This window comes from Dermacentor variabilis, chromosome 8 (assembly GCF_050947875.1).
Source record: "Dermacentor variabilis isolate Ectoservices chromosome 8, ASM5094787v1, whole genome shotgun sequence".
Lineage (NCBI taxonomy): Eukaryota > Metazoa > Arthropoda > Arachnida > Ixodida > Ixodidae > Dermacentor > Dermacentor variabilis.
Window position 1 is genome coordinate 140,766,617 of NC_134575.1, and position 11,559 is coordinate 140,778,175.

The following is an 11,559-nucleotide window of genomic DNA, read 5'->3' on the forward strand; positions in this document are numbered from 1 at the left end:
AGTGACGCGTATCGAAGGACACGTGGCGCCTGCGGGTGCTAAACAAATCCAAGGCATCAATCATGGCGACCAACTCAACTAGAGAGCTGGTAGTGTGGCAGTGGAATTGCGCTAGCTTCAAAAAGCGCAAGGCTCCGCTGCTACAGTTCGTTGCCTCACAGGCGGACAAACCGCACGTCATAATCTTACAAGAAACTTTGGGTAGCGAGGCGTCCCTGCCCGGCTACCGGGTCGCCTCGTCGAAATTCGAACAGGGTAAGCGCGGAGTGGCGACCCTCGTCGAGAACAAATGCTCTTTCCAGGAACGGGATTTGAAATTAGGCAACGCGAAAGCGGAGGTAACCGTGATCGAACTCATACCGAACAGTTGGCTGAAAAACAGCGTATTCGTAGTGAACGTGTACAGCCCGCCCTCTGACCACAGACAGTCGTTCACATCGATAATAACGAAGGCGGCCTCAATGGCCAGGGGGGCCCCACTAATAGTGGCAGGAGATGTTAACGCGCCCCACGGAGCTTGGGGTTACGCAAGGCCCGTGCCTAAGGGAGAGCGGCTATTGGTGGCAGTCACTACGTGCTCGCTAGAGCTGGTGACGGACCCCCGCTATCCGACTCGACTAGGCACGTCGGTGGCGCCGGACACGATGCCCGACCTGACCTTCGTCAAGAACGTGCGAGGGGCAGAGTGGCGCAACCTGCACGAGAACCTCGGCAGCGACCACTACATGCTGGCGGTCACGATCCCCATCAGGGCGGCACCACCGAGAGAATTTAAGGTCACCGACTGGGACGCCTTCCGCAAAATAAGGAAGGAAGACACAAACGAATACGCTGATCTAGACAGTCTTTTTAGAAGGCTCAAAGAGGACGTTAACACCGCGACGAGGGTTGTCCAAACTGAACTGAACGTGGAAAGGATGGACGCGAGATTGGCACACCTATTAGAGGCAAAGAATTCCATCACGGCCAGGTGGAAAACGCAAAGACTGAATCGCAGACTACGAAAGAAAGTAGCGGCACTAAACCGGGAAATCAAAGCGCACTCGATCGAGCTTTCCAAGCAACAGTGGAACGAGGTGTGCGCGTCGGCAGACGGACAAATGAGAACCAGGCGCAAATGGAACCTCCTAAAGCAACTGTTAGACGAAAGGCAATCCAAAGGCAATCAGAGATTGGCAGTCAATAGGATTTTACAACAGCAAAAGGAGCAGGGCAAAACGGAAAGCGAGTTCCTAAAGGAGCTGGCGGAGACGTATCTCCCACTGGGCCCGTCAGGCGACGGCGACTATCCACAATACCCCGGGGCAGAGGTCGAAGAACTTGACGCGCCCTTCACGGAATCGGAAATTTGGGATGCCTTACAAAGCCTCAACGGACGCTCCGCTACGGGCCCGGACGGGGTCTCGAACAAACTGTTGAAGAACCTAGACGGAAAGTCGGTCGAGAAGCTCACCGAAGAAATAAACAGAGTGTGGGAAACGGGACAAGTACCAGAGGTCTGGAAAGAGGCCTCGGTCATACTTATACCGAAACCCGGTAAACCACTTGCGGCGGAGAACATGCGGCCAATATCGCTCACCTCGTGCGTAGGCAAGACGGCCGAACATGCCATACATAACCGAGTATCTCGGTACATAGAGATAGAGGACCTCTTCCCACATAACATGGTGGGCTTCAGACCGGGCCTCTCCACACAGGACGTAATGTTATTACTCAAGAAGCATATAATTGACGGCATGACCAGAGACACGAGGGGCATACTGGCTCTGGACCTAGCGAAAGCGTTCGACCCGGTCAAACACAGATTTCTAATGGAAACGATCTCGATTATGGGGCTCGGCCGGAAATTCCACTCTTACATAGGCTCCTTCCTCAGAGACAGGAAAGCCGCGATCAAAATAGGACAGACCACTTGCGATTGGTACACGCTGGGCGCGAGGGGCACCCCACAAGGGGCGGTGCTCTCCCCACTATTATTCAATCTGGCAATGAAAGGGCTCTCTGACCGGCTGACGAGAGTGACCAACGTCAATCACGCCCTGTACGCAGACGACATTACGGTGTGGTGCCCGGGAGTGTCTGACGCAGAAGTCGAGCAGGCTCTTCAAGAGGCGCTGGACACAACGGAAGAGTACCTGAAGGAAACGGGACTCCGTCTGTCACCCAGCAAATCGGAACTGTTGCTGTACAGGCCCTCAAAACAAGGCATGAGGAATTTGACGCCGATCAATCAAATACCGATCAAATTACATACGAATGCCAGCCAGCCGATTCCCAGAGTGGACACTATAAGAATACCGGGGCTGCTAATTGAGGCGAAAGGTGGTAACACACAAACTGTCATGAAACTCACGTCCAAAATGGAGAACATGCTCCGGCTGATCCTGAGGGTGACGAACCGCAGAGGAGGGCTCAGCGAGAGCAATCTCATCAGACTTTACCACGCCTTCCTCATGAGTCACGTAAATTACGTAGCCTCGGCGCTAAAATGGACCAAGAGAGACGCGGCCAAAATAGAGACACTGATGCGCAAGAGCGTCAAAAGGGTGCTAGGTCTTCCGATCACTACAAGCACGGAGCAGCTCGATCGGTTAGGGGTCCACAATTCACTATCAGAAATCATGTCGAGGAGGACCTTCCCACTCCCCCACGCTAAACTCACTAGACCACAGTCATCGATATTCAGAATGCTTCAGACAGGGTCGTTCCCCTCGAGAGGCAGACTGAGCCGTTATTCACCAGAAGTAGAGCCGCAATGTCCGGATTGTGGCGAATCTTACTGCTCGCTAGCGCGCATGCTCTGGCAATGCTCCGCGTTAAGCGGCACTGTGTTCACTAAAGAAGAAGACTGGGTGGACGCCCTGCAAAGCGACGACCACCAGACCCAGCTCCGGGCCTTCCAGAGGGCTCACGAAATGGCGGAGGCTCACGGGATTCCCGTCCCAACGTGGGTGCGGCCCGCGACCCCTGCCGCCCACTAAAGCAAGAGTGGGTGGGGAGGGGTTCCTCAGGACACATTAAAGTTATTTCCTCCTCCTCTCTCTACCAATGTTCTCTTTCCAGGCCACAATAGCTCGTGCAGTTTTATCGTGTCAACACCAGCTAGCTCCTTGAGATGATGGCCACGTGTTGATGATGATCTGCATGCTATGGCACATATCCATAACAGCCAAAAATGCACGAAAGGGATGAGCAACTTTAGAGCAGTACACGCTTCATGAGAGCTTCGCTATGCATATATTCCGAAATTCGCGCTATACCTACATAACTATATTATTGGTTGTTATAGTATAAAGTAGGCGCGAAGAACATCATTTCATATTGTATCCTATGCAAAACATGTTCAATTTCCCCTTAAAGTTATGAGCTATATATAAAAGGCAGCAAGAATAACAAAGCAGCAACAGAAGCATTTACGTCAAGTCAATACACATGCGTGCCGCAAGCTAAGCTGTTTGCCGTACAACCACAAGATTATAGGCCCACGCCCCGTTGCTCGTGCGTGCCACATCGTTTAGGCTCATTCCCACCGCCATCGTGATCAGCAGCATTGTTTTCCGAGCGTCGGCATTAGGGTCAGCAAGGAGTTTTGTAGCCTAATATACCTGAATGCTGATTATTTGGTAAGCACTTTTAAATGCTCTTCGAACATTGAATGCCCGTGGGCGACAAATTATTTCAGGGGAAGCGCTCAAAATTTAACATCTTGCCGAATACCTTGCGTTCTTATACAACGTGAGCTCAGTCATAAGGCTGTGGGCATACTCGGGCGTTTTCGTCTTATTTCAGTTATCTCTGTCGGTTTCCCTACATTTTTGAGGCCAGCCGGCGTGCCGCAGTGGTTACGGCATTCTGATGCTGAGCACGAGGTCGCGGGTTTGGTTCAAGATCCCGGTAGCTTCATTTCTAAGGGGGTGGAATGCAAAAATGTTTCTGTGCTTAGACTTAGGTGCAGGTCGAACTACCATCAACGTAAAATATTAACCCGGAGCCAACCACGGCGTCGTCGTTTTTATTTGCGGTTTCCGACTGCTAAACTTAGCAATTTCTTGGTGTATGTATGACGTAACGGGCGTTTAAGCACCGAGTTAAGCACGACACTCGAGTCACCTTTGAAGCCGTTTGCGTGCTAAGTGTTTTACGTTACCACCCATAATAGCTGCGAACTAGGAAAGTGGACAGAACCTTCAGGGGCTCACGTACAGTGTTTTTTATTAAACCTGTTCGGAAAATGTTTAGCATATTCTGTTGCTTTATTAATGCTGACATTTACTGCAATGCCGAATTTTATGGTCCTCATGTTCGTCTGATGCGGTTACTTGTTTAGTTTGTAATGAAACACAAAATGCCATTTTGTCTTTACCCGCATACCTCCAGCTATCCACACTGCACTTAACAGCGAGTAATGGAGTTAGATCAAGGATAACGTTTTGCAGTACGGCAGACACCAGAAACGACCAGCTAATGTAATTGCAACGTTAATTTTGAAATCAATAAAAGCTCAACAACTGAAAAGGTGACGGCGAATTTCAATTTTTCAAAGCGATGTTTTCGCAACTATTCCCGCAAATTTATGTTGTGGCTGCTAGTTGCTGGCTGCTGTCTTGATCGATGGACCATCCCCTTGTATAGTGCGAACTAGTACCGGATATGGTGCAAAGTGAAGGGGCCCAGGGGGGCAGATGAGCTATATAATCACAAACACAAGCTCAAGCCGGCATATTAAGCCATCGTCGTCATGAAGTGTACATTATTCTGGCCGCCATGAAGGTTTCACCAACATTGCGCCGTCCTTAAACAATCGTCATGCCGTCATGGTCATGTCGTCGCCGTAGTCATGCTAGCGCCGTCATCCTATCATATCTGCAGCCGCCGACGTGCTGTCCTCTTCACACCGTGGCAATTATAACCGCCGTCATGCGTGGAATCACCCGCCGTGGTTGCTCAGTGGCTATGGTGTTGGGCTTCTGAGCACGAGGTCGCGGGATCGAATCCCGGCCACGGCGGCCGCATTTCGATGGGGGCGAAATGCGAAAACACCCGTGTGCTTAGATTTAGGTGCACGTTAAAGAACCCCGGGTGGTCAAAATTTCCGGAGTCCTCCACTACGGCGTGCCTCATAATCAGAAAGTGGTTTTGGCACGTAAAACTCCAAATATTATTATTATTATGCGTGGAATCCCCAGGTCAATATGCTACATGTTCACGTTTAGTGAGGCGCCTCCCGGCGAAAAGGTATCCAAATTGGTTCTGCGCTTTGTACTTGAATGTAAATGCTGCTAAATCAAAGCAATTTTTTTGCGAATGCCTGTGATATCTTCACCTAAACTCTCTACGTAAAAGTGAAACCCGATCACCTAAGTGATCATTTTACGTTTTGGTGAATTGCAGTTCCTGAGGTGTATTACAGAATGAAGCGTACAGTAGTTCTGCGGCCCACATATACAAAGGTCACATGAAGGTACCACCGAAGTGGCTGATTGCTGAACACCTATGCGCAGCTGTTTCTGCGTAATTAAATAAAATGAATTTCTACATAAAATCTGAATATGTAATCTCGGCTCCCGGATGTGTATAAAACACAGCGATGTATAAAAGGAAAGCTGAATTGTATTTACCGATTATTTCACTTGCATCGTTTTCCTCCATCTAGACACTCAGTATGTGCTATTGGGTGTGTGCTCCTTCGTGGTTAATGCTCCTGAATAAACATGTCTCATTACGACACCACAGCCACAAAATCGCAAATTTTGCTTGATACGTGTCACACTTTTCTGTGTAGAGACTGGTGGCCGCCATACTTACTTAAACAAGCGCCATACTTTGTCCTTGTGACACCACCGCGTAAACGTCCCACACTATGCCTCCGTCTTATCTGGTACTTGTATTTGACGTAGCTTGTATGTAGTGCATGGATATAAAAATTTAATGATAATAAAATTATCACCTTTGTGGTTGAGAAACACAAACATTTCATGTAATTAAATGCGAATAAGAATTATAGTATAGAAAATAGTACTGATTGCCATTCGTTGGGAATGATTTAATTACCTGCTTCATAACAGCTTCTCTTCAGGTACTTTAGAACAGGTGCGTTCGAGTTGCATATTTTTTTCCTTGACAAAGGAGAGAAGAAACAGTGCCAAGAGATTTGTGACACGGATAATAAAATGCGACAGTGATGCAAAATTTCAGCAAGATGAACGGAAGGGTGAGAAGAAATCTTTTTTTTTTCTAAAGTAAAAATACATATTACGGTATGCCGCAACGATGTATGCAGAGTACATGAACAGTTGTCGTACGGAATAAAGGGCTCTGCCACGATGGTATGTGATATAGCGAAATAAGGTCAGCGGTTTATTATGCTGTGTATTGGACGTCTTCGTGCGACGTTTTGTTACGTGCAGCTGATGAACAAGTCTATTTAAATTATATATACACGTAAGCCATTGGCGGCTAAGATGGCGATGATAATGATGAACCTCTGTCGTGGGTCGCACTCACTAAGGGGGATAGGCCAATAATCGGGCGTATGACGGCCCTGTATCAAACGGGAATACGCCGTCTTCTTGCTCTTCAGTGCAGCCACACAGTGGCGGCTCTTCCGCATTATCTCTCTCGGTAGTGAAAGGTGCGTGATAGGGCTTTTGACTTGCTACGTCAACGCTGTTACTTGCTGCTGACAACGAGGCGGGGTCGTCGGGGATGATTTCATATGTGACATCGGTCACTCGTCGCACCACCCGGCATGGAACAGTATAACGAGACAGAAGCACGTCGGAGACACGAACGCGGCGGACGGGTGTCCAGAGAAGCACCTTAGAACCCGGAGAAAAGTGGACATTGCGATGGTGGGAATCATAGAGGCGTCTGGGATGCTCCTGCGAGGCCTGTAAAGGGGAGCGGCCAAGCTGTCACTCGCGGTTGGCGCGAGCGATCGCGTTGCGGGTGTACTCAGTGGCAGAACGTGCGGGCGAGGGCAGCAAGTTGTCAAAGCGCAACGCGGGTCCTCGTCCATATAGGAGATAGAATGGTGAGTAGCCGCTGGTGTCCAGACGCAATTAATTGTACCCGAACCTCACATATGGCAAACGAAGATTCCAGTCGTAGCGGTGGGCCGCAGCGTACTTCTAAAACATGTTGGTGATGGTCTGGTTGAGGCGTTCCGTGAGGCCGTTGGCCTGTGGGTAGTATGACGTGCTGAATTTGCACTTTGTTGAGGAGGAGCGGAGGATGTCGCAGACAACTGCCGAGAAAATACTATGGCCCCGGTCAGTGTTGTAGAGAAGAAAATTTGCGACGTCAGCTGCGCAACCTGTCGGGAGGGCTCTCGTGTTGGCGTACCGCGTAGAGTAATTAGTAGCGACGGCGACCAATTGGAGCCCGAGAGAGGAACTGGCGCAAGACGTTCTAAACCAATACGGAAAATGTTCTGGAAGGAACAGGCTACAGATATCGAGCTGTAAACGCGGAGGGCTGCTTCCAGCACTGACAGGGCTCCCAAGTGGCAACGTATTGCCGCATAGAGCGGGCGGAGATCCAGCTAAAAGAAGTGACGGCGTATACGGTCGTATGTGCGCAAGACGCCCAAGCACCCAGAGAAGGGAGTATCGTGAAGTTCGCAGAGGACAGTAGAACGCAGGTGTCATTGCATGACGAGCAGAAGCTCACGGCCGTCGGGATCAAGATGACGGTGATGTAATGGCTGCTTCTTGAGGAGAAACGTCAGGAGAGAGGCTTCCCCAGATGTCGAATCTATCCGGTCGACGAGGGCTAGTGAAAAAGGATCGCGGTGGTAATTGTGGATGATTTGAAGCAACTGTGACACAGAAAACAGGAGAGATGGTGTCCGCGTCTACAGGGTAGCCGGACAAAGATTTTGCATCCTTGTCCACAATATACAACGGAGAACGTGTACTCTCGTAGGCTTAAAGCCCAGCGTGTGAGGGTAGCCAGCAGAGAGCGTGATGACAGCATGAACGTCCGTACAACTATGGACGAAACTTCGTAACTCGCCCCACAATAGCTAGGCATTCCCGCTCCTTGCTTGATCATTTGCGCTCACTCGGCTGCCATAGGCTATGACACGATCATGTCCATGCTGTCCACTCGCACCAGTTTGAACTTGCGTTGAGGCACACTGGTCAAAATGGGCTAGGTTCAGAAGGCGTGGTAAGCGAAGCAGTGAGATGAGAAAGAAAGATTCTGTATGACCAGAAATTCAGGAAAACGGAACGTTTTTCTGCAAGAGGTCGGTAAGGGTACATGCAATTGTCGCAAAATCCGTTGTAAAGCGCCGGAAATAGGAGACTACAAAGTTCCTAATCGCGCGAATTTTGTACGGATCAGGTCGCACGCGATTGTATTGCGAGGTGTCCGAGGCAAGGGAATTGGTGGCGAGTGAAGTGATATCTTTAAGCGTTCAATGAAGACGGGCCTGGCGGAACACGACAAGAATCACTGATAGACAATTTAGATGTCGTTGAATGTGGGAGAGAAAACGATGATGTCGTGCAGATAGCACAAAGCGGTGGACTACTTGAACTCCTGAATCAGAGTCCACCATTCGTTCATAGGTGGCCGGCGCGTTACAGAGATTGAAGGGTACCATTTTCAACTGATGAAGACCGCCAGAGGTACAAAATGCACTATTCTCTCAGTCGATGTCGACGGTGATGTGCAGTAGTCGGACTGAAAGTCGATTGAATAAAAATAGGTGGCACCGTACATGCAGTCTAGAGCGTCATCAATACGTGGTATAGGGTTAAAGTCCTTTTTAGTGATTTTGTTCAGGTGGCGATAGTCTACACAAAAGCGCCATAACAGGCAAGTCAAGGCGAAGTGAGCCGGCCGGAGTCAATGAGGGCAGAATGAGTGGCGAGAAAATCCATACTGAGAATGAGTTCGTGAGAGCAATGCTCATTGAGCCTGAAGAGGACGACGATATAGCTTGAAGCGGTGGATATTCGCGTAGAGCACATGCGAACAATAGCGACAGTCCCTTTGTCTGCGACTGGTACGCTCAGTGCGGGACAGGCGTGAAAACCCCCCTCTTCCACCAAATAATGTTTGACGAAATAGACCTGCGGAAACCCACAAGGTTAGCCTGGTTAGCATGGTTAGCTCAGATGGTACAGCGGCTGGCCTGGAAAGGCGGTGGTCCTGTGTTCGAGTCCCGGACCAGGACGAATTTTCTTCAACTGCGAGGCTTTTCTTTCGAGGAACCCAGTTAAATTGCTATGTTTGGGTATATCTCATTTTCCCTTTAATAAATAATGTTACGTATAGCTGACGCACAAGGCTATTTACAACATATTTACACGTAAGCCAGCGGTGGCCAAGATGGTGACCATATAGCATTCGGAAATATGTCATCTTCCTCTTCTTCAGTGCAGCCCACTGTGGCGGCTGTTCCGTATCAATATGAGGGAAATTTATTTTATTTCTTTACGTTGCGAACGCAGTTGTTGGCTCCTTAGTAGCACACGCATGTGCAGACTGCGCATTATACAAAAGTGTTTCATGTCTTTGTATATTTATCAAGATAGCATAGGTACTCAACAGTACAGCCTTCACTGCTAGCATAAAGGCCACATACGCACACATGTAGGGTTCTTAAATTAGCTTATCGGAAACATGCACCGTCCGTTGTATTGTGGGATGTTAGTTTCCATTTGTCTTTGTTAGTTTCTGCACAGCGAAGTTACACGAAGCTATATGACCAGGTTAAATAGGCTAGCGTTCGCTTTTGTTCGTAGATTTCTTAGGGAAATTAAATAGGGGGATTTCGTACTGCTCGTATTTCAGCATCATCACCGTCATCATCAGACTCGATACGCTCGGTGCAGGGCAAACGCCTCTCATACTTCTCCAACTACCCCAGTCATGTGCTAATTGTGGCCATGATGTCCCTGCGAACTTCTTAATCTCATCCGTCCACCTAACTTTCTGCAGCCCCCTGCTACGTTTCCATTCTCTTGGAATCCACTCTGTAACCCTTAATGACCATCGCTTATCTTCCCCCCTCATTACATGCCCTGCCCATGCCCATTTCTTTTTCTTGATTTCAAATAAGATGTCATTACTTGCTCGCATTTATGATTTTATAAATATCACAAAAGCGACGGGGCAACTGTTTTCTTTCTTACGTGATTATTCTTTTGTGCATAGAGCCAGGTTAGTGTAGGTTCTGCTATGGGTGTGCTGCCTGTAAACAGGCAGAACTGTACTGCTAGTAATTTTATTGCAATAGCCCTATATATATGCGTGCTAATAATAGTAGTTACAATTGAACTGAAATCAGTCACTACAGCGCGTCTCTTTTTCACGTTTGTCGCTTTTATCATAAACAGCTGCTAGAGAGCCAGCTTAGCATTCTCTCTGCGTGTGCATGATGTTCTCGGAGACCTACTCAGCATCGACGCTTTGATGACAAGCGTGTACAAGTGTTGGCCTAACCACTACGTAATTTTTGTTCCAGGATCGTGCTCGGGTGTGCGCTGCAAGTCGGCCTAGTGCCTGCAGCTACTGCGCTTGATGCTGGCCGTAATGCTGGTGTCGGCGAAAATCACTCCATAGAGCTGCCAGACGTGGTAAGCCGCGCCGTAAACGTTACGCTTACGGGACAGCCGGCGGTTGCTGCAGACATCGGCTTACGTCCCGCTAAACGTGATGAAAACAGGCCCCAACGAGCACGGCGTATCCCAGGAGCCTGTAACTCTTCCACGGCCACTGCGCGCCCTGCCTTAACGCAGAATCACACCTCGTGGGGAAGCATGGACGTCACTGCGTCGAACGTAAGCGTAGATAACGGCCTTTTCGACATCTTCGTGCAACCACGGCCGCTCGATCAAAACGCACACGTTGTGCGCTTTCATCGCACGGCCACGGTGTAACACAGCATTGGGGAAAATGTTGGCGTTGGTATGCACGAGATACAAGGAACGCTTCGGAACAGCCTTGCGATGGTTACGAGCCCCATGCTGACGCTGTACAATATCAACAACGAAATTAAAAACGTCCGTGTGAAAAACGTCAACATCTGCGCCTCCGCTCAGATCATAGGCGCCGAGTTTTTATTCTGCCACCGGAAGGGCGGGTGCATCGGCCCCAGTTCACACCCTCTGTTCATTTGTGCCCCCCCCCCCCCAATCAAGCTTGCTCCTGGGCAAGAGATATGCACACGCGGAGTCCAATATGAAAGCAGCAGCAAGCCTTAGACGGCTCAAGGGACATAAAATTCAATGTCCGGCTTTATGGCTCCCAAATTCATGGCATCAAAATTCATAGGGAGTCAAACCCACGGCATCAGGTGCGAGTTGAACCCATAACGATGGTTTTAATTCAGGCGAATTTTATTAGGACCCATGACTCTTGGTGGCTCGCAACCCGTCAGCCTTTGATAATAGTCGAACCCACGACTCTTGGTGAAAATTAGCGTCATTTAGGCAATAAATTGCTTTTAAGGAAGCGTGAAGCCAAAGCAAAGGAGAAGCGTGAGTACTATCTGTGGTCCTAATTAAGGAAGAGTTAACTTAGACACAGGTAATTGGGCTAGAG

At 49.1% G+C, this 11,559-nt stretch overlaps 1 long non-coding RNA gene across 1 annotated transcript in view; it reads left to right on the top strand.

Moving 5' to 3' along the window:
* The window catches only part of LOC142591633 (uncharacterized), a 93,571-nt gene extending 82,602 nt beyond the window's left edge, over positions 1 to 10,969 (top strand). Inside the window, exon 3 of the long non-coding RNA XR_012830463.1 lies at positions 10,481 to 10,969. This is a non-coding gene — a long non-coding RNA (uncharacterized LOC142591633). The remainder of the gene's footprint in view (positions 1 to 10,480) is intronic.
* The last annotated feature ends 590 nt before the right edge of the window (positions 10,970 to 11,559 follow it).